General features: G+C 42.7%; 1 long non-coding RNA gene across 1 annotated transcript in view; it reads left to right on the plus strand.

Annotated features, from left to right (window-relative positions):
- Positions 1-7,299, plus strand: part of LOC136619724 (uncharacterized) — a 14,783-nt gene extending 7,484 nt beyond the window's left edge. Inside the window, exon 3 of the long non-coding RNA XR_010791015.1 lies at positions 7,165-7,299. This is a non-coding gene — a long non-coding RNA (uncharacterized lncRNA). The remainder of the gene's footprint in view (positions 1-7,164) is intronic.
- Positions 7,300-23,546: the final 16,247 nt, after the last annotated feature.

Raw genomic sequence — 23,546 nt, forward strand, 5'->3', positions numbered from 1 at the left:
AAAGCATAGCTTGTTTTGCAAAATTGCTACGTTGATGAGCACCCAAATACACATACGCTCATGTGAAGGGGGCCCAAGGCCTCATGTTCATGGGCAGATGGGACTCCGCATGCAGGAGCCCGAAGCGGAATCCGACCCTGTCCGTAGCCGAGGTCAATGCAGGTCTTCTGCTTACCTGTCTGGGTCTTCTATCTTCCTCACTGCGGATGTGTTCGGAAGCGCCGTCCAGCCGTCCACATGTGTGGCAGAGTTTTTTTTTTTTAACTCCTGCTTTCCCATGGAATCCGCAGCCCATCCGCTCACGACCTGAAGGTTGCGAGTTCAATCCCCGCATGGTTTTGCAATGTTTCCCCTCATTCTATTTGGAGTGAAAAAAAAATCACGGCATGCTCTATCTTTCTGCGATGTGCGTTTTTTTTTAAACTCCCATGGAGCCTCCTGTTTATCGCATCGGAAAGCATAAACTTGTGATTTTTGTGCGATGCGTTTTTAATATTTGAAAGTCCTATAGACTTTCGCACTAAAAAATCGCGTTCAAAATTGCGTGAGAAAATCGCACGAGGCAAAGATGTTTTTGCGAGAAAAGGCAGTGTTGGCGCTCCTCAAAAATTGTGGGGAAAAAGATACGATTTTCTCGCGGCGATATCGCGATCGCCCGTGTGAAGGCGGTCTAAGGGGGCCATATTAAGACCAGTGTTTGAAACAATACTCTATATTATCGACTTCCTATGTGCCATCCGATACTAGTCTGACTATTTCCAGCATGATATAGGATTTTTTGATGCCCACCTTTTTGACCCTTTCGTACGACATGTCCTAATATGGGGTTCCGAGTAACTAATATGGGGTTTCGAGTAATGGAATTAGTGGTTTTCATTAAGACTATGTGATGAACTCTCCTTACAATAACTCTTGTAAAGTATGTGCCATATAAATAAACACAATATAAATTTATATTACTGGAATTCCAGCAATATAATTAGATCTGCATGAATTAGAGCGCTAATAAACGCTCTGATAACTTCATCCATTTCTCAGATTTATGTGTTTCATGTCAAGCAGGTTCTGGAGTGAAATAAATTGCAATATTCCTTCTGCTGTACTTCCTTGTAGTCCATAGTAAAGGGTTTGTACTCTAATACTACGTTACTGCAGTGCATAAGACGCTGATACTTTGTAATATATATTATATTACATATCACACTAATGCCGCGGGAAGCCTCTGCAGGGGAGCTGGGCGGGAGCCAAGACTTCCTGCAGCCACATCCGTACATGCAGTCCTGAAGGTGGTGTAGTGGGGGACCCATGCGCCCTTCCAAGAGGGACCTTGATACAGATTGGAGTAACTGTGTGCCTTGATTGCGCTTTTGTTTTTTTTTTTTTTTTTTAACCCTTTCCAGTCCACTGTCTGACCTGTGAAGACATTATGATTTAAGGCCGTTCAGCTCTGATGTTGGAAGAGGTCCGTCGGGGTTCTCTTACTGTATATTGCCACCCTCTCTGCTGTTGGAGCCGATCTAACGTGTCACCTCATGCAGTACTGGCTTTAGCCAGCAGATAGCGCCGTTGTATAACCGCAGAAAAAGAGTAAGCCCCCTAGGAAAATCAGGATACGAATTGGATTGGAAAAGGTTAAACAATAAGGTTATTTTAACCCCTTATGCGAGAGTTAGTAAAAAATTATTACATTTATTCTAAAAAAGCACCGCTGATGCTCAAAAATTGCAGAACAAAGATGCGATTTTGTAACGATTTTCTCACTGCAAAATCGCAACCACCCGTGTGAAACTAGACTAAGGCCGCGTGTATTTGTGCGCGCATAACCATGCGTCTATTAGAACCATTGGTTTTCCAATGGTGGGTTCACATGTCCGTCTTTTACAGGCGTGCAAATTTGCGCACCTACAAAAAATAGGACATGCGTGCACCATAGGTCTGTGCTGTGCATAAATATTCCCCGCGGGGAGTCCCCTTATCACTGAACACTGCGACAGTACTGTCACAGTGTTCAGTAATGACTGCATTCTCCGCAGGGAGTAAAGAATCCCCTGTTACAGCTGTGGCAGAGGATGGCGATCTTCTCCCATTGCTTTCAATGGGGCTGCAGCTGCTGATGGCGGCCCCATTGAAAGCAATGGGATGCCGGCAACCACTGCAGTGAATTTTGGGGAAATTTAGTGTCCGCAATATGTCTTGTAACTGACCTCACTAATGGGCTTATAACCTGCACATACATCTTTTTAAGGCATAGGCTTAGCTTATTCATAACTAGGCGCCTGCTCTACACGCCAAAAGCAGAGAAACCTCATATTCTGGACGTTTAGCCCTTTACATGCCACAATCAATAACGACTGCAGCATTTAAGCAGATGGCAGGGAAGTTCCTTCTGTCATTCATCTGTACCCTGAAGTGTGATTTCAAGGTTCTAATGGGTTCGTCTGGTTGCTCAGAAGCAAAGGCCTCCATGTCTGCCATATAACTTAGCCTATTAGACCCTGCTTTTGGTAGAGTCTAATAGGCTGCTGTCATAGGCACAGTAAAATGGACTACATACGTAATGCAGTGTACTCTCTTAGTGATCGAACGATCGCATCTTCAAATCCCCTTGAGGGATTAAAAAAATAACATCCACAAAAGTTCAATAAAGTTTAATTTCAGCGAATATTTGTGTGCCTGGGCAAATACTTAATTGCACAAGTGTTCAGTTATTTGCAGAGACGTGGCAGCGGCCGTTAACTGTGGAGTAGTGCTGTTTATATATCTGTATATTGATATGCAATCTGAAATTGCAGCCCTGGGACTTTCATAAGGCCCTCGGCTGCCTTGACAACCACACTGTGCCCCGTGATCTCATCACAAGAGGGGGGGGGGGGCAGTGCGGGACTTCGATTGGTGTCTGTTGCCAAGGGCCCCCATTGATTAGTGATTCATCAGTCAGCTGCACCATGCACTGAGATGGTTTGTGCAGGAAGCAGACAGTTCCATTCCTACTGCAGTAGCTTGGTATTGCAGGCATTGAAGTGAATTGGAACTTGGCCTGTAATACCCAGTCTGGCCACTGCAGTAACAACAGAGCTGTCTGCGTCTTGCAGAAATTAGCACAGTGTGCAACTGCTACTGCCCAGTGGACAGATGATTGCCAAGGGTCTTAGGTGACGGACCCCCATTTATCTACTGTTAATGACCTGTCCTGAAGATAGGCCATACATAGTGTATAACTGGACAACCCCTTTAAAAAAGTTAACAATTTACATTGTTCCTTCTCTAAGCACCCACAAAATAGCCATTAATCTCGTAAATTGTTAACTCTCTTAAAGGAATTCTTCAGTTGTAAACTGTACAGGTCATTAATAGTAGATTAATGAGTGGCCGTCACATAGGACCCACAACAGTCAGATGTCCACTGGGCAGCAGCACCGTTGCACTATGCTGATTTCTGCAAGTAGCAGGCATCTCCGTTCTTACTGCAGTAGTGAGGCTTGTTATTGCAGGCCAAGTTCCCATTCACTTCAATGCCTGCAATACCAAGCCCAACCACTGCAGTAAGAATGGAGCTGTCTGCTTCCTGCACAAATCAACTCAGTGCATGGATTTAGCAGCCCAAGAAAACACTGATCAGTGGGCGCCCTTGGCAACAGACTCCCATCAATCTACTTCTGATGACCTGTCCTGAGGATAGCCCATAAATAGTTTACAACTGAACAATCCCTTTCAGGAAGTTAACAATTTACATGGTGAATGGCTATTTTATGGGCATTTAGAAGGGGAACACAGATAACAGACACAATGTATGAAGTTATATCTCCAGCAGAGTAATTACTACTGTATCTATTTTTTCTCAAAGCATTTAGTAGAAAATCTGTTATGATCCTGTTTACGTTTATGTTGGCTAGTGGACCCAAAAATACAGTGACGAGGCCAAAAAAACGTAATATAAAGTGGCGGTTCACTGGTACAGAAATAAACATTACTGGCTTTCATACACTGAAATAAGTGATGCCCTGTACTACATGTCAACGCTATCCTTACGGTATACAAATATACCCCCGTAGACCTATAAGTGCTCTGCACATAATATTTACAATGTGGGGGTGCGTTATATGCCCGTTGGCCTTACACAGACCTGTCAATACTTGATACAACGGTGGATACGAACAGTACACAATGGACCAAATTGATCTAGAATGAATAATTGTTAAGTTCCTCTCTGTATACCCACGTAACCACTGCAGCCAATCACTGGCCTCAGCAGTCTATGGAATGAGACTGATGGTGGACTGGAGCTTCAGTCCTGGAACTAATGAGGAATGAAGTCGGTCAGTAGATTTGGTCAAGTTTTTCCGTATTTACAGAGGCTGTGCCAAGATCACAAGTTATCTCCTTTCCATAAGATAAGGGATAAATTGATAATCATTGGTGGTCTCACCACTGAGACCCCTACTAATCACAAAAGAGGGCATACCATGTCCCCCATCTTCCTCTCTGAGCACAATCACCTGTGTGATTCCGGCCTAAGGATGGCTTGACATGGGACAAGTAGAAGGCCGCATTCACATGAACGTATTTGCACACGAAAAATTTGCGCGCTCAATATGAAGAAAGCAAAGCCCATTGATTTCAATGGTTTCTTTTACGTGCCCGTATTTGGCGCACGCAATTTGGTTGTGCAAAAAAATATGCAGCATGCTGTATTTTCCTGTGGATTTGCGCAAAAAAAGACCATTTTGAACTCATGCAACTGTTGGCCCTGTCATTGACTGAGGGCAGTGGTGCAAAAGTATTGCAAAGTATGCCCATGTGAGGGCAAATACATAACTCCCATTGCGCAAAAACGCGCACAAATACATTTACGCTCGTGTGAATCCGGGCTAACAGTTACTTGAAATACTCACTGGAGTGAGCTGTTAGTGTGTGAATGACTGTAGTTTGTGTGCTTTTACTTGTTTAATTTCCCGGTCGCTGAAGCGCACACCTCCCTGCAAAGTTATGGGCTGGTCGTAGAAAAACAACCGATTGAATGTTCACAGCAGATGATAAGTTAACGATTGGTGACTAGTGAGCTGGGAAGTGGGTGGCCAACCAGTTCTAGTCTGTTTACATTTATTTGGGCTTCTCCTCAGTGAGAATACTGGTTATACTCTGTCTGAAGGTGTTTCTGGTCAAGTCAGCAGCTTTATGATTCAGTCCTGCGTCTCAGTTCAGATAAGTCTGTCTGGTTATTTTTTCTATCTGGAGTGTTGTTACATCGAGTTCCCTGCACATTTCTGGTACCTTTAATTGAGTAACATCTATTTTCTACCACATTCCCCGTCAACAACTAGGGAAAGTCAGGAAAGCCCCCAGGTTTGTAATGTAGGGTTGCCCTTATCAGGACGAGTACTCTGCTTTTAGGTAGAGTCATTCTGTATTAATTGGTTAGTGTCTGATTCCCCATTTCCCCCACATTTTGTTTCCTTTTTGACTATTTTGTGTTATCCATGTTGTACCTAGTGTGTATTCGTCATAACATCTATGTCAGATTCTGCTGATGGGACCTGTTATTCTACAGGTTTCCAGGAGCACATCTTCACAGTTGTGGAATAATAGTGCTGGCTGGGTGTTAATTTCCCCAGTCAATCTCCGCTGGTCTGCTGCATATATATACCAGTCTCTTTGCAAAAGAAAGCTGGTATCCCTTCACACTAGGGGTTGGGTTTCTTACATGCCTGTTATGTGTTGTGTGTATAGGTGTGAACAGTGTTATGTTCAGTGTCTGTGCAGGTGGCCGGATATCAGGTGTGAACAGGCATGTTCAGTGTATATGTCTGTGAACAGTAATGTGTTCTGTGGGTCTACACAGATGGCCAGACATGTGGTATGAACAGTCCTTTCCTGTCCTGCTTTGGTTCATTTTTTTCACCCTGGGCAGTTAGGTCCATAGCTTCCAGCACAGGGCCGTCCTTATCGGGATGATCGCCCTGCTTGCAGGCTGGTTTCTCGTGGATGTTGTCTCATTAGAGTAGGAACTCGCAAGACAACGAGGACCTATGACATGGACTCGCCAGCTTAATGGTCTTGACCAAGATGCAAACTAATACCTTCTATAGTTATTTCATCTGGCTATGCATGCAGGTATGCCTGGTTCATGCTTTTAGTATTTCTCAGCCATGTTTCATGTCTGTTCTTGAGTTCTGTTTGCAGTTCAGCCATTCACATAAAGAAGGAGACGTGACAATCTACATTAGACCTGGACATAACCAATTGCCTCCGGCTCAGATATGACAAAGATCTTGTGAGTCGGGACCTCCCTTTATGTAATTGTTTATTTGCTTAGATTACTTTTATTTTGTTCCTTCCCCAATTGTAAAATAGTGACTGAATGTGTTGGCACTATATCAGTACAGATCAAAGACCATAAGCTCTGATTCCGGTACCTGTAGAGCAGGAGCTCTAAGCATCTATGAGTGTAACCCTTGGATAAAGGACAACTTATAAATGCCCTTGTTAAATGTCTTCTAAGGTTAAAACACCTTAGTAATAACATAATATATCAGTCTTGTCCTGGAAAAGAAACCCATGAGTACTCATATTAGTTGTACCGCGAGATGTTTACAGTGAAGTCATTTGTACATACTTCTAAAAAGTTTTAAAAATTCGGAGCATGGACTATTTATTTTAATGGCACAAGTCAAACCACAATCACAAGATGCAGATTTTCCACTTTTGAAATTTATGAAAATAAATGGACTTTTAAACTACATTGTTTAGAAAAAGAATTGGAGCAAATTAAATGAAATTGAGCTAATCCAGGGGAACATTTGTGAAGTTTCCCAACATTTTGGTGTAATTTGAGGAACAGAAGTAATGCGATGAAATATGAACAAATTGCCCTTTACTAAATGCATTCTTCTGTTGCTAGACCCGTTGCCCTTTCGCGAAACACTGCAAGAGCGATGAAATGTGCATGTATATATTAAATATGTAAATGTTTATTGCGGGAGTAAAACAAGAACATTCTTTTCTAAGCACCAACACAAAGGCAAAACGAAGAAATCACTGTATTTATAGGAAGGAATGTGTATGTTATATGAAATATCGCTTTATTCTTATGCTTAAGTCCTTCAAGATTATTTTAACTAAACACTAGCAGAACTCGATCTCTTAACTTTACATTTTTTTTTCTAGCTCAAATGAAGCATGGTATGCTGAGATTCCAAAAGCAGAAAAGCAGTGGAAACTGGGGAAATTTGATGAAAATCCTTTTCACTTCACTAACATCAGACTGTACAAAATGTGTTATACGTCATCATTAAAAAGAGGAAAGAAATACAAGAGTTAGAATTGGTTAATTATATGAGTTGTCAAGGATTTGAACATCTGACTGTGTTCTTCCCAAAACAGCACCACACTTGGCCACAGGTTGTCAATGGTATTCCAGCTTATCTCCATTCACTTCAGTAAAGTATTCATGGACAAGTGTGGTTCTGGAAGACAGTAGTTAGTTTTTTTTGATCCAGTACAAACTGTGCACTGAAACATTTGTTTTAAATTCGCATTTCTTTATAGAAAAAAGTTTTGGGAATGAAAACAAGGCAAAGGCTAAAATCAGTGTTGGTCTTGGGTAAGATGGCACCCTGTGCAGCTTTTCTTTTGTGCTTCCCATCATAAGGAGGAAGGGGAGACTTGTTATTTGTGTAGTGCCAACTTATTCTGCAGCGCTTTCAGGTTATTTATTTATTACCCCCCACCAAGCTGGGTACTCATTTTACTGACCTCGGAAGGATGGAAGGCTGAGTCAACCTTGAGCCGGCAACCCGGACCAAGCGGGGATTGAACTTGCAACCTTCAGACCTGCTGTATTCTGCTTATGCATAAAGCAGTTAGATAAGCAGCATACCCACACCAGAACAGCTCTGTGAATAAAGACTGTACCAGAATAAGGCTTATAACACAAATACAGCACCAAAACCAAGCTCATAAAAAATATAGCAACAGAAGCAAGCTAGTAGCATACATAAAGCACCAGAACCAAGTCTATACATGAATACAATAGCGCATAACATAAATGCAGAAACATACTCGGTACATAAATCTAGCCCCATACAAAGCTTATAAAGTATATACAGTAGCAGAACTAAGTGTCTGTGTGGCATGGGCACTAATAGGCTGACAGTGGCACCTCAAAACATCAGATGGAAAGAGATAGAGCCAGTAGGAGGATGATCCATGTAGCTTCACAAGACATTGTCACACAGAGGAAGATCATCATCTGGCCTAAGGGAGGTGATCACGTCTAGCTTACATCAACCTGGTGGCCCTAATAAGCTAATAGCCAGCCCCCTGTGTGATCACATGGGTTCACGTAGCCAAGACTGGCCATGGCTACAACACAGGCAAGCCTAAAGCTAACAGTTATGAAAACCGTTACAACGTGAACCTTTTTTGTCCCTCTCAGGCTCAATAATTGTTCCAAGAAGTGCAAAAATCCTGAGAATACATTTCCCCCACATAAAACATTATTGGTAGTGTAGAGTTATTCATTATGGGGCACATGAATAAATACAGTATGCTGTACGCCATAACATTGGAATCAGGGTTTTCGGTTCTATAAGATCTGTGAAGGATAAGACAAAAATAAATTTTGCAACTGTGCCTAATTCATCTTGATGGATCCCACTGGCTTACAATGGATGGGACCATCATGTTTGCACTGTCTCGTAATGAGTTCATCATGTTTCATTTTCTTTTTTCTTATGGGAAGACATAGTAGTAGACTGTTATTTTGGTCATCAAACAGTAATGGAGGTCTTACAGTATGTTCATACCAGCTGTAGTCACTGTAGATTTTGTGCAGTGGAGAATCTGTAGATAATCCACAGCAGATTTTGGAGTGGACTTTGCAGCAGAATTTGCTGCAGATTTGCTTTGAATGTTACCGTTGCATTGCTCAAATCTGCAGCAAACCATTGAAATGCTGCAGATTTTGTGCAGATTTGCAACATGTGGACAAGATTTTGTAACACTCATCCACATGACCTGTATGTGAATACTGTGAATCTTCCATGCAAAAAATTCCATGTGGAAAATCAGCTGCATTTTTGCCCCGTGTGACCATACGATAACTTTACAGAATGGACTTTAATGGTCCTGTGAAGGGTGCCATAGGGTTATTATATTTTTCAGCATAAAATAGCATCGCAAATTAAAAAAAACTACAGAAATTTTAAAACAAGTCAACAAACCTGTCAATGCAGAAATTGGAACTAATGATGCCATAATGTATAAATGGACAGGTATATACACTGAATATTCAGCCATGCACTCTTCATTGACAAGTAGAGGTAGTATGTGTCATACTAAAGACTTTAAAACATTGCACATTCCTGGGTAATGTTGAGTGAACTGAACCAGTTGTACCCTGTTTTAGGTCAAAGCATTAAAACTAACACTGTCTAAAAGCCCTGAAACGGTTGTGTCTCTTCAATGGATGTGGTTCAATGAATAGCACTGTTGCTTTGCAGTACAGGGGTCTTAGGTTCAAAACGGGCCAAGGACAACATCAGCATGGACTTTGTAAAACTGTGTTGATGATGTCTTTGGTCAGACTGAGGCCTCGGTCACACGGGCGATTTTCCGAGCAATCTGCGCATGCGATCTGCGATGTTATAGAACCACTGCTTTGCAATGGTATCGGACACATGAGCGCTTTTTATGACCTTGTCCGATAAATTATAGAACAGAAATCGCAGATCGCACCTATCTGCGAGCTGCTATTCCTGTTCTTCTCTCTATATGCGCTCAATGGGGCCGGCGGCAGCAGTGCCGACCCCATTGAGAACATATACTAGACAAATCATTCTCCTCTGCCACAGCTGTAACAGCTGTGGCAGAGAAGAATGATGTTTGCCCATTGAATTCAATGAAGCCTGCAATACAGCCGACTCCATTGAAAGCAAGGGGCTCCGGGCGATCGCACAATGAATTTTCAGGAAGGGCTTAAAAATATAAGCCCTTCCCTGAAATTCATCCAGAAATGTGTAAAAAGTAAAAAAAAAAAAATACTCACCTTGTCCCGGCAGACGGAGTTTAGCCGCGGCTGGCCGGCAGTTCTCCTGAACTGCTGTGAGTAGTATTCAGCAGCCGGGGATTTAAAATCCCTGCCTGCTGAATGAGCTGCCTCTGATTGGTCACAGCCCTCACCAATCAGAGGCAGCTCTCACTCACCCATTCATGAATTCATGAATGGGTGAGTGAGTGCTGCCTCTGATTGGCTAAGCGCAGGGACCAATCAGGGGCAGCTCTCAGCTGTCATTTAATCCCCGGCTGCTGAATACTACTCACAGCAGTTCAGGAGAACTGCCGGCCGGCCGCGCCTGATCTCCGTCTGCCGGGACAAGGTAGTATATTTTTTTTTTTACTTTTTACACATTTCTGGATGAATTTCAGGGAAGGGCTTATATTTTTAAGCCCTTCCCGAAAATTCACCGTGAGATCGCCCGCAGCCCATTGCTTTCAATGGAGCCGGCTGTATTGCCGGCTCCATTGAATTCAATGCGCTGCACAGCGCTGCACTGCTCCGGCCCGTTTCTAATGAAATGTGGCTAGGAGCAGATTTTTCGGGCGATTTTTCGGCCCCGGTCATGCGATTTGCGGATGCGCATCTATTATGCGATCCGCAAATCGCGGGAAAAAAAAGCCTGTGTGACTGAGGCCTTAAACCTAGAACTCAGCACAGCAGGGGAACAGTGCTAACCACTAAGTCACCATGCTTCTACCTTTTTCCTTCTCTGGAGGAGAACAAGAAACTCAAACATACAAACTCCATGCAGATGTTTTTTAGTCTGACTTGAACATAGAACTCCAGTATTGCAAGGCAACAATATCCATAGACGGACCACCATCACAGTTGTTTTAGGACTCTTAGTGTTCGATACAAGTTTTAGTGGCTTTTATGAAATTCCGATTTGTTTCGAACTAGTTTGAACCGAACCCTATGATAAAATTCTAGCACTATTCATTCGCTTGTCGTTTATCGCTGAGTTTCGTTGGATAAAAATAGTCGTTAGTTCGTTCACTTTTTGTTTTAGTTTAAATTACATTTGTTTAGTCATTTAGTCTTTCAAATGACTTGAGGGGAGGGGTGATTCTTTGTCATGCTAAACACAATAACTACTTGTTTACTCATGCAGCAGAGGACAATGGCTTTTCTTAGCACTAATTAAAAACCTTCTGGCCAGAGATTCCTCGTATAAACACACGCCCAACTGAGCAAACAACACGTACAGTGTTTACATAGCTAATGAGGAAAATGGCGAGGATTTCAAATGATTATTTTTTTACATGCATTCATTTGTTCATTCAAATGACAATCGTTGCATGTGAATGGGCTTTTAAACCATATCAAGCTCCTTTAGGATGCACTTCCTGACCTTAGAAAGGCTATTATGATTTAAAAGGCACAAATTTCTATAGTAGCACTCTAAAATCTTGCTGAAACACTTTCCCAAAGAGCCTGTAAAATTGGGTCCAACGCCATATCAACACTCCTGGTTTTTTAAATGGGATGTCCAGCAAGCTCACATAGGTATTATAATCAGGCATCCACATGCTTGTTTTTACGTAGGTTAGTTTTTTATGCACAAGGCATACATGATCGCAAAATGGAAATTTCTAAATCTATATCAGAATTTCCTTCCACTCAGTAACTCTGACATGTTGTTTTTTGAATGTTTGATTCTTGTTGATTTTGTTTTCTTAGTCAATGTGTTGAATACTGGATGAGCTACGAGTAAACCATAATAAAGACTGCAGCAATTGTGGAAGGGAAAAGGATATTTGTTCTTCTCATTCTTATATAATTATATTTGATAAACTACAGTAGTTGAATTTGGAGGAGAGTTTACAGCATTGTATTTTATCGAGATGATGTTACAACACTGGAGGGTCACAGCTGAAATCCAATAGCCTGGAGATGAGCTACAATTTAGAATCTAAATGAGGCACATCCAGGGTACTTCTTGAGGGTGACACAATCTGGTGGGTAAATCAGGAGGGTAAGAGAACTATCTGGTAAAGAGCATTCCCTTTTTTCCTTCACATATATATTGTGTATAGAATAAACGAAGATTACATTTTAATTTCTCTGTCCAAAAACTTGGCCTTTTGGATGAGAGCTACTGATTGATTCTGCCTTCACTCATTTTTACTACCTTGCAGGGGGTTGGCATCTGCTGAATTGTCTATGAGGCTTTTGAAAGAATCAACATCTGCCATTTTGTTTAAAGGGGTTTTGTCATTAAAGAAAAATTATCTAAACTTATCTATTCCTTCTCTGTCTGTCTCCTTATCACATCTTCTCCTGGTTAAGCTTCTCCAGTGCCCCAGGTCGCATATTTGGTATTTCAGCTGCACTTAAGCGGAGCTGCTGATTAGAGCCACCTGATTGGCTCTTCAGCACCACGTGACTACACTGCGTGCACGCGGATTGCCTTCAGCAGCTGTGTGCACTACACACTACAGTTAAGCAGCCGTGCACTACACACTACACTTAAGCAGCCGTGCACAATCAACCGTGCTAACCCTACCCCTAACCTAGCCCTAACCCTAAACCTAACCCTAACCCTAAACCTAACCCTAAGCCTAACCCTAACCCTAAACCTAACTCTAACCCAAACCCTAAACCTAACCCTAACCCTAACCCTAAACCTAACCCTAACCCTAAACCTAAACCTAAACCTAACCCTAACCCTAACCCTAAACCCTAACCCCCAGCGGGTCTCGTGAAGTAGCACTCATGCACATCTGCAAAGGGGGCACGGCTGCTTAAGTGTAGTGTGTAGTGCATGGCTGCTTAACGCATATTTTAACTGTAGTGTGTAGTGCACGACTGCTTAAGGCAATCCGCGTGCACACAGTGTAGTCAAGTGGTGCCGAAGAGCCAATCAGGTGGCTCTAATCAACAGCGCTGCTTAAGTGCGGCTGAAATACCAAATATGCCCCCAGGTCAGCTCACTGTAGGCTGGGCCCAGCTTGTTGTGAAGGCTGCTTATCACAAACTCCTTCCTGCTGGGTCAGTGAAAGTCAGCATGCTCCCTCTGTGTCTCTGGCCCAGCCTGTCACCATGGTAACAGGATGCCAGACACTGGTGTCCTGTATTACCAGTGCCTGAGATCGCTGTATAAGCGATAAGGCATGGCAGAGCAGTAGCTCTGCCATGCCTTATGACAGCGATCATCAGGGCAGTGGTTAAAGTCCCCCAGGGGGACACAAATATTGCAAAACAAAACAAAAATTTAAAAAATGAGTTAAAAAATGTAAAAAAACAGTAAAAAAAACATTTTTTATGCTTTTTCTCAGATTAGCATATAAAAAGGTAAAACAAAAATAAAACCCCACATACTTGGTATTGTCATGTCTGTAACGACGTGTACAATAAGTTGCACATGCTTTTGACTGTGCACGGAAACCCCCCCAAAAAAAACGCTAAAAAACTGAGACAAAATGCTAATTTTTAGCATTTTGCCTCACTAAAAACACAATAAAAGTGATCAAAAAAGCCGTATGTACCCCAAAATGTTACCAGTAAAAACTACAGCTCGTCTCGCAAAAAATAAGCTTTCATAGAGCTCCGTACATCAAAAAATAAAAAAGTTACAGGACTTTGAATGCAGCAATTTAGAAAAAAAAAAGATTTCCAAAAAAAGGGTTTTTATTGCAGAAAAGTGGAAAAAACTAAAAAAAATGTAAGAATTTTGGTATCGTTGTAACCGTACCGACCCGCAGAAAAAATGGATTGTCTTATTTATGCTGCATGATTAACGCTGTAAAAAAAAAACAACCTATGGCAGAATTGATGCCTTTTCTCTCCCTGCTGTCATAAAAAAAAAAGAGAAAGTTTTACAATATAGTTAATAATGACCCAAAAATGACGCCGATAAAAACTACAGTTCACCACGCAAAAAACAAGCCCCTATATGACCGCGTCGACGGAAAAATAAAAAAGTTATGGCTTTTGATAAACGGAGAAGAAAATCCGCCAAAAATTGTTGCATCCTTAAAGGGGTTGTCCCGCGCCGAAACGGGTTTTTTTTTTTCAATAGCCCCCCCGTTTGGCGCGAGACAAACCCGATGCAGGTGTTGAAAAAAAAAACCGGATAGTACTTACCCGAATCCCCGCGCTCCGGTGACTTCTTACTTACCTTGTGAAGATGGCCGCCGGGATCTTCACCCTCGGTGGACCGCAGGTCTTCTGTGCGGTCCATTGCCGATTCCAGCCTCCTGATTGGCTGGAATCGGCACACGTGACGGGGCGGAGCTACGAGGAGCGGCTCTCCAGCACGAGCAGCCCCATTCAACACGGAGAAGACTGGACTGCGCAAGCGCGTCTAATCGGGCGATTAGACGCTGAAAATTAGATGGCACCATGGAGACGGGGACGCCAGCAACGGAACAGGTAAGTGAATAACTTCTGTATGGCTCATAATTAATGCACAATGTACATTACAAAGTGCATTAATATGGCCATACAGAAGTGTATACCCCAACTTTGTTTCGCGGGACAACCCCTTTAAGCCCAAAATAGGCCATGTCATTAAGGGGTTAAAAATTCTATTCAAGCCAAATTTAGATTGAACTGTAACCTGGTACCACAAGTGTACGCTATCAGAGGCCTTTTCAGCATCTAATAACAAGAAGACGCAGGGAATCTTGGGCAGTAGAAAGCTGTAATTAGTTGATCATTCTATGCATGCAGTCCTTTTATTGTCTACCTGCACTAAAGCCTACCTGATTGGGAGATAGTAGGTGAATTAAAACTTGGTGGAGACAGGAAGCAAAGAGTTTTAAGACATATTTAAATTATAGTTTAGAAGGGTAATAGGACAAAAAAGTTTCTGGTTTAGTTGGGTTGTTTACCAGGTTTAGGAAACGTAGAGGGAGGCATCAAACCAGTTGATTGACAATGTGAGAATAGTCTGAGTAGGGGGGGGGGGGGGGGGGAGAAGATAAAAATTGTTAATAGTAATCACAGTACACCATGTGGTCTAAAAGCCTATTGAAGTTTGGTGGATTTGATGATCTTTGTTAATGATAAGCGAACTTTTGAAAAGTTTAATTTGGCCGGTTTAGTATGGTCCGAATTAGTTTAAATTCAATTGGGAGTTCTCCAAACCCTTGAAACTGGTGAATAACAGTGTCTAGCAGCCATAAAGGGCTGTCTAACCCTCTGAGAATGTTATACAGGGCTTTTATGGTTCTTAGGCACCAATCTTATGGACTAATGTTGGGTGAACTGAACCAGTAGAACCCTGCTTCAGGTAGAACTTTGCTCAGTTCATGTTCACGCTTAACCAAATTTTTAGCAAAGTTCGACCCAAAATGGAGTTCTCCTGTTTGGTTTCACTCAACAATAAATTTGGTAATTTCTGTATTGAAGAATGATGTGCATAGAAATTCCAAATGTCCTTCTGATTCAGTAGATAGATGGAGATTATATAATTTGATATCATAATTTGTATATGAATATGATGTTCCAGACATTCTTTTATAGATTTGTCTCCCATTGAATGGCACTGTATCGTGCTTTACACTTTTTCATATTATGTTCAAAGTGATAAAGTACTAAGGTACAATCTAAGTTGTGACAACTGAAAGATGTTAATGGTAGGGGCATAGTATGGTCAAAAGAAGAGTTTTGCAGTAGTTTCCTTCTCTTTTTTATGTTTAGTTATTGCAGCTATCTGAAGAAATGAACTTTCACAAAGGCTTTGAGAAGCCTATAGAATTTCATCTGAAATTGGTCCATATCATTACAGGAAAAATAGTCATTAAGGATTCACTCTAATTATGATGTGCTTTGGATATCAGGAGAGATGCCATAGAGAGGTAAGGATGGAATTAAAATTTTTCATTAATTGTTAATTGCCTTGGAGCGTGGTCAGGCCACGAAATAAAGCTAATTTCACAGTGCTTACATAAAGGTATTACAGAGATGTCAGCAATAAAATAATTTGGGAATACGATAAGTGTCTAGATGAATGATAAGTATCATCTTTTTCAATGGCATGATGATTTCTGAAAATATCATGAAGATGTTCTTCTAGAAACAGGTGTCTAAGCTAATTCCTGTCTGAGATTCGTATAGAGGAACAGTCCAAGCTCCTAGAAATAGAGGCATTAAAAGGGTTGTCCAGCTCTGAAAGATTGATGATGAAGGAGAAAAATTATAATTAAAATTTCCCTGTTTTGTTATGTTATTTTATTATTAGTTTATAGACTATTGGCGACATTCCAAGGGTAAGAGTTAGTCACAAACTCACTGAGGGGTCATAAATGAAATCTGACCAGACAAGACTTGTTTTATCTTGATAGTCATTTGCTGAATGTGTAAGGTAAAGGCCAATTCCCCTGATGCAAGCACTGGGTCATGACAGACTCCTAGTGTGACATCACATCGTGACTTTTTCTTGGCAGACTGTCTTTGCGGGGTGGTTTGCCATTGCCTTCCCCAATCTTTTTACCCCCTCAAGAAGCTGGGTACTCATTGTACCGACCTCAGAAGGATGGAAAGCTGAGTCAACCTTGAGCCGGCTACCTGAACCCCACGGGGATTGAACCCACAACCTTCAGGTTGTGAGTGAGAGCTTAGGACTGCATTTCTGCTCCACACGAGGTTTGAATGTGTTAAGGTCAAAAGTAAATGATAACATCTGTATTTAAGAATGTATCAAATAGAATTATTCTGCAAATGTTAAATATCCAATCAAATCAGGACTTGATGTATAACGAAGGCTGTGTATATTTAAAAATACAGTGGCCCTCCCATTTTGTGAGCATTATCTTGATTTGTACTGCATGTGTTAATGCACCCAGTGGAACATGAATAAACCTTATCTTCCCAAAGATTTTCTCCCGTGAGTGGTATTCCACAACAATGGCCTCTCCTCAGAATTGGTCATCAACAACTGATCAAGATCGGTCCACCACCCAGGACCCTGGCTGATTGCCTGTTCACCAGCCTGCTGTGTAAGTGTATGGAGAAGAAAGCAGACAGCTCAATACATTCTACAATGGCCCAGCATAGTATTGCAGGCATAGCTCCCATTGAGGTGAATGGAAGCTGTGACTGTAATTCTTGTTGTTGTTAGCTGTTTAGTCATTCACGACCCTCGGTGACCCTAAAGTCGAGCTCCCTCCATGTTTTTCGGTTTTGCACTGTGTCTTTCAGTTGTGTGATATCCATGACAGTATCAGCTCTGACAGTATCAGCCATCGTGTCCTTTTGGTGGACGGGTCTTTTGCCACAGATCTGTCCAAGCATTATAGATTTTTCTAGCGACTCTGCTCGCATTACATGGCTAAAATCCGTGAGCTTGAGTCCGGTAATCTTGCCCTCCAGTGATATATCGGGTCTTATACGATTCAGGACTTCTCTGTTTGTTACTCTCGCCGTCCAGGGTATACGCAGCAGCTTTCACCAGCACCACAGCTAAAACGCATCAATCCTCCTTCTATCAGCTTTTTTCGCAGTCCAGCTTTCACATCAATACATGGCTATGGGGGAAAGACTGGTTTGCACTATCCTGCATTTAGTTGCTATACCGATATCCCTATTTTTCCAGATTTTGTCCATGTTTAGCATTGCGCTTCGCCCCAATACTATCCTATGTTTTATCTCTGGCATAGATTCTCCAGCCTGGTCAATTTTTGAGCCAAGGAAGATGAAGTCTTCATTGACCTCATTGTCGATTTTGACTTGAATTTCGCCATTTTTGCACTTTTCATAATTTTAGTCTTTAAATTCAGGTAGAGGCCCATTTTTCACTTTCAGTTTTAATCTTACATATCAGCGGCTTCAGGCCTCAGTCACACGGGCGTTTTTTTGCGCTATTTGCGGATCGCATGACCGGGGCCGAAGATTCGATGAAAAATCTGCACCTAGCAGCGTTTTCAACTAAGCGGCCCAGCGCTGCCTGCTATCCTCTACCACAGCTGTGGCACAGAGGAGAATGATGTTCGCCCATTGAATTCAATGGAGCCGGCAATACAGCTGGCTCCATTGTAAGCAATGGGATGCCAGCAAGCGCTGGATGAATTTTCGGGGAAGGGCTTAAAATATAAGCCCTTCCCTGAAAACCATCCTGAAAATGTGTAAAAAAAAAAAAAAAGTATACTCACCTTTTTCCTGCAGCCGGAGTTCAGCCGCGTCCGTCCGGCAGTTCTCCTGAACTGCTCTCTGTAGTATTCAGCAGGTGGGGATTTAAAATCCCCGCCTGCTGAATGGGCTGCCTCTGATTGGTCCCAGCCCTCACCAATCAGAGGCAGCTCTCACTCACCCATTCATGAATTCATGAATGGGTGAGTGCTACCTCTAATTGGCTGAGCGCAGGGACCAATCAGAGGCAGCTCTCAGCTGTCATTCAATAGCTGAGAGCTGCCTCTGATTGGTCCTATTTTACTGGCACCTTTTTTTGGCACATTTAAAGCAGATGTAAAAAAGGGATTGTTATACATACTTCTGCTTTTCTGGTAAGAGCATGGAGAATATGAAGAAAATGTTTATGAAGGGTTTTTATATCCTCAGTAATGAAATGAGCCTCTATCTCCATAGCTAAGAACTTCTAACCCTTTCATAAAATCTAACATAAATAAATGTTGGATGTGCATGGGTTTAGCATGAAGCAAACTTCAGAGCCATGACGGCTCAATATGCAGCAGGTGTTGGCTGCCTTTGACAGCCGACACCTGGTCATAGAGACTGCAATTAGAGATAAAGCCCCATTTACACGCAAAGATGATCGCTCAAAATTTGCTCAAAAGATAGGGAGAATGACAGTTTAAGTGATTATTTTGCATAAGCTGCTAATGGGCACTAATGCCCATTAGTAGCTTATTAGCTTCATTTGCATGTAAATGAGGCTCCTTTTGCTGTATGCAGATAACAGCGTGCGGTCCCTGCTATCAGCTGCCTGGCTGAACGATGGATTTAAAACTCAACATTAAATCATCGATGGTAGCATTTACACACAACGATAATCGCTCAAAAGGCATTGTTTCAGAGAATTTTGAGCGATAATTATCCCGTATAAATGGGGCTTAACTCTGATCAAGGCCATTAGATGCTGCTATCAATTATAATGGAGGCATTTAAATGGCTCGCCAAAATGAGGGAACTTTCTCTGTCTCTCAAACAGACCCCTTAAATGTGAATTCATAGAATGCCTGCAGACTTAGGCCTTAGTCAGACGGGCGTTTTTTCGCACGATTTGCGGATCGCATGACGGATGCGCATCCGCAAATCGCGTGACCGGTGCGCGCAAGTCGCCCGCAAATCGCCCGAAAATCTGCTCCTAGCCGCGTTTCATTAGAAACGGGCCGGAGCTGTCCAGCGCATTGCATTCAATGGAGACTGCAATAGAGCCGTCTCCATTTAAAGCAATGCGCTGCGGGCGAGCCCGGGAAGAATTGTCGGTAAGGGCTTAAATATATAAGCCCTTCCCTGCAATTCATCCTAAAATGTGTTAAAATAAAAAAAAATTGTATACTCACCTTCTCCCGGCAGCCGGAGCTCCGCGCGGCCGTCCTGCAGTGGGTGTGAAGGGGGTGCGAGTCAGACCTGCCCCCTGATTGGCTCAGCGTTGAGCCAATCAGAGGCATGCCTCACTCACACCCATTCATGAATTCATGAATGGATGTGAGTCAGACCTGCCCCTGATTGGCTCAGCGCTGAGAGGCAGCAGTCACTCACCCATTCATGAATTCATGAATGGGTGTGTTAGTGAAACCAGCCTCTGATTGGTCAGGGCTGTGACCAATCAGAGGCAGATCATTCAGCAGGCGGGGATTTTAAAGCCCCGCCGGCTGAATAGTGCCAAGAAGCAGTTCAGGAGAACTGACAGCGGCCGCGGCTGGACTCCGGCTGCAGCAGAAAGGTGAGTATACAATTTTTCTTTATTTTAACACATTTTAGGATGAATTGCAGGGAAGGGCTTATATATTTAAGCCCTTCCCGACAATTCACCCCGCGCACGCCGGCAGCCCATTGCTTTCAATGGAGCGGCTGTATTGCCGCTCCATTGAATTCAATGGGCAAACATCGTTCTTCTCTGTCACAGCTGTTACAGCTGTGGCAGAGAAGAATGATTTGTCTTCTATATGTTCTCAATGGGGTCGGCGCTGCTGCCGCCGGCCCCATTGAGTGCATATACAGAAGAGAACAGGAATCGCAGATCGCAGATAGGTGCGATTTGCGATTTTTTGTTCTACAATTTATCGGACGAGCGCATAAAAAGCGCTCATGTCTCCGATACCATTGCAAAGCAATGGTTTAATAAAATCGCCGGACGCAAGCGCATGCGCAAATCGCGGCTAAAAACGACCGTCTGACTAAGGCCATACAATGCGTGTAACCAAAGCTCCGTGCCCATTGCTTGCAATGAGGCCGGCGCTACTGCAGCTGGTCCCATTGAAAAAAATGGGATGCAGGCAATCTCCGCAGTGATTTTTGGGGAAGGGCTTGAAATATAAGCCATTCCCTGAAAATCATCCCTAGCTGCTGTAAAAAATAAAAAAATATATATACATCACCTCTCCGCCATTGTGCAGCTCCGGTGCATCTTCTCGCCGGCTTCCTCGGAACTGCTCTGAAGCTGTTTCTCGGGGATATAAAAATCCCCGCCTTCTGAAAGAGATAGGTCTTATTGGCTGAGCGCTCAGCCAATCACAGGCAGTGCTCAGACATTCACTGAATGACAGCTGAGCGTTGCCTGCCTTGAATTTAATGAATTTCTGTGATTGGCTGAGCGCTGTGACCAATCACAGGCAATGCTCAGCTATTATTCAATGAATAGCCTTCCCCCCAAATCACTGCAGAGGTTGCCTGCATACCATTACTTTCAATTGAAAGCAATGGGAGAACATTGCGATTCTCTGCCACAGCTGTGACAGCTATAGCAGGGGATTCTTTTGTCCCCGTGGGGAGTTCCATCATCACTGAACACTGTTACAAAGATTTTGCACCTGCAAAAAACGGACATGTGAACACTACATAGGAAACCAATGGCTCTAATAGACTAGCTTTTTTGCGCACATAGCCGCATGCAAAAAAACGCTTGTCTGACTTTGCCCTTAAAGAACAAAAAAAACCTAAAAATAAGTTAAACATTTTTGTAACTGTAACGAATAAATAAAAAAGTGTTAAAAGTAAAAAGAAAAAACTTTTCACATTTTTAATATAAAAATTAAAAAAACATTTTGGTATTACTGTAACTGTAATATGCCAATCTATTAAAATAATACACTATTAGGCCTTAGTCAGACGGGCGATTTTTTGCGCGATTTGCGTATCGCATGACGGATGCGCATCCGCAAATCGCGTGACCGGTGCGCGCAAGTCGCCCGCAAATCGCCCGAAAATCTGCTCCTAGCCGCGTTTCATTAGAAACAGGCCGGAGCTGTCCAGCGCATTGCATTCAATGGAGACGGCAATACAGCCGTCTCCATTGAAAGCAATGCGCTGCGGGCGAGCCCGGGATTAATTGTTGGTAAGGGCTTAAATATATAAGCCCTTCCCTGCAATCCATCCTAAAATGTGTTAAAATAAAAAAAAATTGTATACTCACCTTCTGCCAGCCGGAGCTCCGCGTGGCCGTCCTGCAGTGGGTGTGAAGGGGGTGTGAGTCAGACCTGCCCCCTGATTGGCTCAGCGCTGAGCCAATCAGAGGCATGCCTCACTCACACCCATTCATGAATTCATGAATGGATGTGAGTCAGACCTGCCCCTGATTAGCTCAGCGCTGAGAGGCAGCAGTCACTCACCCATTCATGAATTCATGAATGGGTGTGTGAGTGTTTTCAGCCGCTGATTGGTCAGGGCTGTGACCAATCAGAAGCAGATCATTCAGCAGGCGGGGATTTTAAAGTGCCGCCGGCTGAATAGTGCCAAGAAGCAGTTCAGGAGAACTGACAGCGGCCGCGGCTGGACTCTGGCTGCAGCGGAAAGGTGAGTATACAATTTTTTTTTATTTTAACACATTTTAGAATGAATTGCAGGGAAGGGTTTATATATTTAACCCCTTCCCGACAATTCACCCTGCGCACGCCGGCAGCCCATTGCTTTCAATGGAGCGGCTGTATTGCCGCTCCATTGAATTTAATGGGCAAACATCGTTCTTCTCTGTCACAGCTGTTACAGCTGTGGCAGAGAAGAATGATTTGTCTTCTATATGTTCTCAATGGGGTCGGCGCTGCTGCCGCCGGCCCCATTGAGCGCATATAGAGAAGAGAACAGCAGATAGGTGCGATCTGCGATTTTTTGTTCTATAATTTATCGGACGAGCGCATAAAAAGCGCTCATGTGTCCGACACCATTGCAAAGCAATGGTTTTATAGAATCGCCGGACGCATGCGCATGCGCAAATCGTGCGAAAAATCGCCCGTCTGACTAAGGCCTTAGTCTCACATGATTAACACCAGTAGGAAAAAATACTTAATACCAGAATTTATCTTTTTTTAATCACCCTATCAACAAAAATTTTTTTAATAAAGGACAATGCTATAATGTAAAAATACAATGTATTAGATATGTAAGTCACAATACAAGTGAAATTACATGTGCAATTAGGAAATCGAACAAAAGTAAGAGGCATATCCATGGAAAGCCATAAAGAGGACCATAATCACACAGTACAAATGAGTGTAAAACATGAGAAAGTCATACTGATATAAGAAGTGAAGAAATGAGTAGATGTGACTTGCTTATGAAGGAGGTCTCATGTCCTCGACACCCCCCCAAGATGGAATAAGATAACCAATTGCTGAAGAGGTATACGGGAGCTTTGTTTATTCCATAGATAAACAGGATACAGGATGGACCACAATGTAAATCAAGATCACACAGTGGACTATTCAGGTTTAAGTTTATGCAAATAAGGAAGATGGAACAGTACCTCTGTTCTATCTTCCTTATTCGCATAAATTACCCTAAGGAGCATGCATGGCCTTATAAGTCTCCTCACTCACCTTTCAGGTGTCTTCTCACACCCCTTCTGGGTACTTTCTTTGGGGGGAGACAATGCCCCCCCTCAAACCCTACTCACCCCCTACGTGTCTCCTCACACTTTTTGGGTGCTCTCTTGAACCTGGATCAAGTTTGTCATGGGCAGCAATTCAGTTCCAAAGTACTATATCTGTGTACTGAAGTCATAGTTATGAAGCAGTGCCGCAGCATGTCCAGGAGTTAGCCACTGTGAAGTCAGTTCTTGATTTGTGGAACACCAGTTCTACTGGGTACGCCCATTTGTAGGAAATTTTGTTTTCTCAGTGAATCCTGGTCACAATAGAGAACTCACACCCTTCGCTAGAGTTGCAACTGACAGGTCGGAAAAGATGGATACTCCTACAAAGACCTCAGGTTAGTCTGGGTTGCAGCATGGTCTTTGAAGAAAGAACTCTTTTAATTTAAAAATGTGCATCATGAGTTGCTGTACAGTTTAGATGTTTGGTTTATTAATCCTATTGATTGTTATTATCATAGTATCAGAATTCAGCACCATCTCTCTGCTGCCCATAGG

Source organism: Eleutherodactylus coqui, chromosome 3 (assembly GCF_035609145.1).
Source record: "Eleutherodactylus coqui strain aEleCoq1 chromosome 3, aEleCoq1.hap1, whole genome shotgun sequence".
Taxonomy (NCBI): Eukaryota; Metazoa; Chordata; class Amphibia; order Anura; family Eleutherodactylidae; genus Eleutherodactylus; species Eleutherodactylus coqui.